This window comes from Rhincodon typus, unplaced genomic scaffold (assembly GCF_021869965.1).
Source record: "Rhincodon typus isolate 14 unplaced genomic scaffold, sRhiTyp1.1 hic_rhity00003362, whole genome shotgun sequence".
Taxonomy (NCBI): domain Eukaryota; kingdom Metazoa; phylum Chordata; class Chondrichthyes; order Orectolobiformes; family Rhincodontidae; genus Rhincodon; species Rhincodon typus.
The window spans coordinates 4,263-11,384 of NW_025969000.1; the positions used below are offsets into that span (position 1 = coordinate 4,263).

The following is a 7,122-nucleotide window of genomic DNA, read 5'->3' on the forward strand; positions in this document are numbered from 1 at the left end:
TCTGAACAGTCTTGTTGGTGCAGGATTGGAGTTAGGTTTGCCCCTTTAAAAGTCTTGTCATTTATTATACAAGCGGCTGCACCTACAAACTGATCTCTGGGACTTCCAGTGAAGTGGAAACAATTTGCACTCTAAAACAGGAAACCAGTATCTTAATCAAAGCAGCAGAAGGGAAACCATGCTTTAGGCAGAGCTAAAGCTATTGGTTTCACTAATAATGGTGGAGGACTGAATAGCTGGGCTTCACCTCAGAAAGTAAAGTTGCAAGAAGCAAAGACGCCCAGCGTGCGGCTCAAACCGATGATCCAGAAATTAAGAGTCTTAGGCTGTACTGACTAAGCTAGCTGGGCTCAATGGAAAGCTGCTTATTTTCCCATTTCGAACTGAGCCAAATCCCCTGCAACCTAATTTCAATGTGCCAAAGATGATCCACCTGGAAAAGCACAAGTTTCCAGTTCATTCCTCTCAATCACAAATAACATCAGTCACATCTTCCACTTTTCAGCTGTTACTCCTTCAGAACATTATAATCCATTTTCAGCGTTTGTTCCGGGATTTAACATTCAAAATTCATATTTTAATGTCGGTGCCCTCACCCTTGAGCTGCCCATGCGACTGTCAGTCACTCTGAGAGACGATGAATCTGCTTCAATAAACCCAGTCATTTCTGTTACACACTGTGCGAAATGCGTGTCTGTCTGCCCAGTCTCACTCAATACATTCAGCACTTTGTTCAGCACATCAGCAAATTCTGCAGCTTCGAATCTGGGGACTGGATTTTCACAGTTCAGCTAAAAAGATTCGATGGTCAAGAAGAATTTGCTGCAGCCATTGTGAAATGTAAAATGATTTTCGCCCTTTTCCACACGGCAACATCTGTTCAGAAGGAACAGGTTTCCACTCGTTGCATCAGTTGAGGTTTTCCAAGTAAGGCTCAGAGTAATTCCACTCATTTGCAGATTGTGTCAATGTTGCTGTGAAGTTTTCTGAGCGGGATGGAATCTCACTGTGTTTTCCTGAGCCTGTGCTCGGTGCATTGAGAGGTTTGGCTCCAGTTGGAGGATCTTACTTCCCAAGGATGGACACGAAGCAGCTGATTGAATCTGCAGTGACCGCTTTCTGCTGGCAGCGGAGGATTGGAGAGTGCGGGGTCAAATCCTACTGCTTGTCCCTGTCTCACTCCGTGTGGAGCAGGGGAAGAGAAAATCATTCATGGGTTTATTTGATTCCAATCTCTTCATAGATTTCTATGAATTAAATGAAGGTACATTTTGATAATAACTGGATTAAAACCTGTATGTCCGGGGTCTGACTGGATAACTGTGGAGCTGACAAAGTTTCGAAGCTATCTCCTGACGGTACAATCCCGATTGACAATCTTCTGTGTCACCGGAAACGTCGATGAGTAGGAAAACACAAGAGGCTGCATTCCTGGGTAGTCTCAAAACACCAGTCTTTCTCTCAATATCCGAATGCACTGACCAATTGCAAAACAGAACCTGATAACATTAGGCTCTGCAAAAGCTCCTCATGCAGGGAGTCAGCCTCATTGCGCAGCTGGAGGCCTTTCAGTTTTCAGAACCTATCACCGGTTTATGTGTGATGCTTACATGCAGTAGAGTTGTGGTGTTAGCACGGACATGAGCAAGAACTGTAACATTCACAGCATGAACAACCAACAAAGATAATCACCGTCACTGCTTCACTTCAAGTTCCCTGATTTGTGAAGCCATGAGTTTTACTGGCAAAGAAAATACATTTGTCGTCAGGAGGCTCCTTCAGTGTCTCCTCTTTTTCTGCTCGATTCACCACGAACTTCCTTTCTGCTGTTCCACAAGCACTTCTCCTTCTCCTTTTCTTGTATTCTCATCCCTTCATTCACAGTTTGGTCGGAATAACGAGGTGAGGCTGGATAAACTGTAGCCTTACCAGGGAATGTTGTGGTAATGGCACAGACATTTTTCTTTTCCTTTCTGTCAGTGAGCAGCCATTTCGAATGGAGAATTGGTCTTTTCAGTGTCTATCACAAGATGTGTCTCCATTTGTCTCTCTTTGACTCTGTGTCTCCACCTCACCCCCTTTCACATTCTCCGACACTCCATTGTCCACATCCCTCATTTCCCATTTCTGATCTTTGAAAAGATCACCCTCATTCATTTTTACACCAACAGTAAAGGCATCACGATAATATTATAATTGTGGTGGCATTTCTTTTTTTTCTGGTGGATGAGGAATTCTACTTTGAATTCTGAAGTTTCACAATTTTTTGAGACAAGAAATGACTCCTTACCTCAGTCATAATAGACAGACACATTATCAAGGAATGTGAGCCCAGTACTAGACACTCCACTCTCAAAGTGTCTCCGAATTTCAGACTTTTCAAAGAGCAGAAATGGGAAATGGGGGATGTAGACAATGGAGTGTCGGAGAATGCGGAAGGGGGTGAGGGGGATACAAAGAGTCAAAGAGAGACAAATAAAGACACATATTGTGGTAGACACTGAAAGGACCAATTCTCCATTTCACATGGCTGCTAACTGAGAGAAAGGAAAAAAAAGGCAACCATTTAAGCAGAGGTTTTCAGCAACTCATGGCAACGGAAGCAGCATTACAGCTGATGAAGTCCCTTTAAAGTTGTAAAGTTGGCGTGAGTAAGCTAATGAGAGAGCGATTTTGATAAATACGTTGATTCGACAGATAAAGGGAATAATTTCCCCTGACCTTATAATGTAGAAATGCATAATTAACGTAGTAGGGATGAACGGTCAGTGGATCTGAAACGTCAGCTCTGTTTCTCTCTGCAGATGCTGCTCGGCCTGTTGAGTTTCTCTACCAATTTCTGTTTTGTGTCAGGTTGCCTCAGTTCTTTGTTTTATGTTAACCTGCACAACGTTTGGGACAAATCAGATCAGCTGCTAGCTCATGATCAGTCAGAAGTGCTGGCACCACGATAAATTAGCATAGCAGAGCTTCTATTTCCTGAGTGGGAATTGAACCCAGACAGCGGTGTTGAAAGCGCTAAACCCTAACCACTCGACGACCAAGAAACACAGCAGAGCAGCTCGTGTCTTTTCTTAATGACACTGCTTTTGCGTTTTCATTTCTGATCATATTCGCTGCAGATCGGTTTCTCCGTCTCTGAGTTTTTACCAGCGTGGAAGAATACCATCTGGCCCATCGTTTCAGTGCAGCTCATCAAACCTCCATCCATTCTCGTCCCAGTTTCCAGCATTTGGCCCATAGCCTTGTGTGCTTTGACTTTACGAAGGCAAATGTCAATGCATTTATCCCTGTGATGTCAAATAACACAACAAATGGGCCTGGAGTTTGAGATGGTAAAACTGTGTTAATACCCCCTTGAGGAACTCATCCTCATTTTCACCCACACAGGGAGACACAGGGGCACATCCCCGAGAGTGACAGAGACCTCAGGATTATACCTGCTCCATGTCCTTCACGTCCGCTCTCCGTCCCCAGGCTCAACCTTCAGCGATAAAAGGCAGCTTTAGGTGGAACACAAGCAACTTCTCCAGACAATGAGAACTGTTTCCGTGAGCTGGGATACAAAATGGACAGTTGAGCTGAAATAGTCTCACAGGCTGCTCACGTGCAACTTTCAATTTCGAATACTCACCGACCCAATCACTGCATTACCTTAAATCGTGTGAGATTTTATGCTTCTTGCTCTCTAACAGGCAGTAATTGGCATATGTCCCTGTTAACCGATTTGGGTGAAATATTCGTCGGCCACCTCTCCTGTAATACCTTTTGCAAACAAGAATACAATGAACAAATCCCTTTCAGATCTCAACCGTAGTCGGCGGTATTCAAACAGCGCAGGGTTTGCCAATTGATTTCAGTCCATCGCCTTAACCGCGCGGCCACGAATATACACGTCGCAGCGCTGGCTCTGCTTTCCAGGTCTCTCTCTCTCTGTGTGGAGGTGAGGAAGAGTGAATCATGACTCGGTTTGTTTGAATCCAATCACTTCGCAGATTTCTAAAGGGTTAAATTCAGTACATGGTAGATCCGGCTGTTTCATCCCAATAGATGGGATGAACATTCATTTAAAAACACAAACATAAATTTCAGGAAATGCTCAGCAGATCTGGCAGAGAATCAGTCTCAACGTTTCAGAACTCTGTTTTATCCCACAGGTACTGCCAAACCTGCTGAGTTTCGACAGCAGTTTTTGTTTGTTTCATTGTCCCGTAGCCGAGATGAGATTTGAATTCCTGATGTGCAGGAACGAGAATCCTTTCAATGACTCAAGTCAGTGCATGTCCCGAGAACCTCAGAGTCAATGTCCCAGCCTTGAAAAGAAGGGGCAGGTGTCTTGACTGTTTGCGCTCAGTCGGAAAGTTTACCCTTCTTTCTCCTGTTATTCCGGTTTCCAAGAATTTCTAAAGATTCAAAAAGCTGGAGACTGGGTTTTCTGTTTTGCTTCCTTACATCCCACCACTCCCACCTCCTCCCCTCCAACTGTCAATATTTTCCCAATATCTCTTCACAATCCTCCGCCTTGCAACATGTCCAGGGATGAGGAAATCCCGTTTAGTGGAGTGATTCCCGAGATCGGAAATGTTCTCTTTGGAGCAAAAAAGTTTAACCAGAGATTTCCAGGGGGTGTTCACAATAGTGGGGGAGGGAGTGGCGGGAATAGGCGGGGTGATGGTCGGGAGAAACTGTAGCCACTGACCAGGGTCTGTTACCAGAGGACTGCAATTCAAGATATTTAATGCAAAACCATTTATGTAGATTAATCACAGAGAATACTAAAGAAACTCAACACGTTTAGTGGTACGTGTGGAAAGAGAAACAGAGCTAAAGTTTCGAGTCTGGTAAGTTTTTTGTTCAGAACTTGTGTTTGCTTAATGTCAATAAATGGCCAGACTGTCCGGTTGGTTAGTGAGATGGATTTTTTCGAGTTTGAGCGGCAACTGAATGATCAGAAGGTTATTTGCAAATAAGACACGTGTTTAGGAAACGTAGTCGGCAGGATTCGAACCTGCGCAGGAAATCCCAAATGAATTTTCTAATCCATCGCCTGAACCACTCGGCCACGACTACAGGGGCGGAACGCTACCCTTTGACATTTCTCATGGAATGGTTTCACACGGAAAGAGGAGCATTCGGCTTGTCTTGTTCATGCCACAATCCTTACATTTCTTGTCATCCTGTATTTGATCAGAACGGAAACTGAATTGAACTACATTATTGAGAAATAGAGTCAATGGGAAGAATCCATTTCTATGAGCAGAGAGATTAATAGTCAGATGAACTGGTTGAGAAAGAGAGATGTATTTGTATTTTGAAAGCTCCTTTCACCACCATCTAAATCACAACCAATGGAGGACTTCTGAAGCAGATTCTTCATTGGCCAATCTAATGTGCAAATCAGGGCAGTTTGTTTAACCATAGGTCAAAAACGAAACTGTTTCAAATACTCACAATTGGCGCTGGATGTGCCAGTGAGTTCATAACTAACTTTGGGGGTTTGCTGTGCTCTGATTTACACCCGGGTGCGTAATCTCAGGGGAAGGTGTTGCCCATTTAATACAGAGATGAGGGGAATGTTCTCCCATTCAGACAGTAACAAATCTGTGGAATTCTTCCAACAGAGTTCTGATAAGGCTGGGTGTATTTAAGGCTGAGATAGACAGAGATTTAGTCATTTAGGGATTCAAGGGCGACGGTGATAAGGCAGAAAAGTGGAGTTTTGGATTAACCATGATCTCATTTAAAGATGTAATTGACCTGAAGGGCCGAAATACTTCCATCTGTCCCAATGTCTTGTCTGTCATTTGAAAAATGTGAGACAATTGTAAAAGAAGAATTAAAGGTCGTTTATAAAAGGTTATTGCAGTCAAACACAGTCAACATCGTTTGTTGAAAGGCAAATCACACTTGATAATTGTGCCAGACTTCTTTGGTTATATTACAAGCACAGTTGATAAAGGCAAACGGCAGATAAAGTGCATTTGAATTTTGAGCAGGCACTGAATAATGAGTCATATCTCAGGTCATTGCACAAGGTAGGAGTTTACGCTGTTAGGTATAAATGAGCATGGGCTGCCCATTGTTTAATTAACATAAAATACAAAATCGGGATTAATGGGTATTTTTCAAGTTGGAAAGATATGATTTGTGGAGTGTCAGATTGGTCAGTCATAGGGCTGCAATTATTTATCTCTGTATTAATGACTTGGAGCAAGTGCCAGAGTGCAATGTGTTCAGTTTTGCAGAAGATACGAAATAGGCGGAGGGCATGTTGTGGTAAGGACATGCGAATCTGCAAAGGGATATAGATAGGTTGAGTAAGTGGACAAAAACTTGGCTAATGCAGTTTCATGTCGGCAGTGTGAATTTTGCACTTTGGTAGGAAGAGTCAAAAGGTAGACTACTATTAAAATCGAGAGAAATTTCCAAAAAAAAAAAAAATAGGGTACAAAGGAACCTGAGTGTTCTTGACCATGAAGCAAACAAAGGTGAATGACATATTTATTTTTCTGGCAAAAAATGTCCTCCTTTCCTAAAGTTCACAATGAAAGAGATGATTTCCCAGGAAAAGACAGAAACTAAGTACGTGTAAATTAATCGAAGGCCAGGATACGTCCAGTGTTGTTCTCTGGGACATATTTGATATATTGCTTATGGTTCTGTAAACTTTATTTGCAATGGTGCTGGGAGTGGGAGAGGGGGAAATTAAGGTCACCCATGATTACTGACATCCCTTTATCTGTCACATACAATATCTTTTTTTTATACGTTTGTTTTCATGTTGTGGTTACTGTTAATAGGCTTGTAGACGACACCCACTGGTGACTTCTTTCCCTCACTATTCCTCATCTTTACACAAACAGATTCTACATGCTTATCTGCTGAATTAAGGTAATCTCTAACCATTGTCCAAATGTCACCACAACATCGGCATTTCACACGCCTCTGTATGCCTTCTTGCAATATTAATTGATCCTGTACTGTGTAACTATTGCATATATTAAAAGAAAATAAAAGGGAAAACAAACACTGCCGTGATTAGGTTTCGAGTCGAAGCTACTGTGGCTATACGCAGAGTATTGGCCATTATACGACCATGGCGCTTCACAACGAGGCACCAGG

At 42.8% G+C, this 7,122-nt stretch overlaps 1 non-coding gene across 1 annotated transcript; it reads right to left on the reverse strand.

Moving 5' to 3' along the window:
* Window positions 1-4,987: 4,987 nt before the first annotated feature.
* trnaf-aaa lies at window positions 4,988-5,070 on the reverse strand. Its single transcript has one exon. It is a non-coding gene; the product is annotated as a tRNA-Ser (tRNA).
* Between the last annotated feature and the right edge of the window lie 2,052 nt (window positions 5,071-7,122).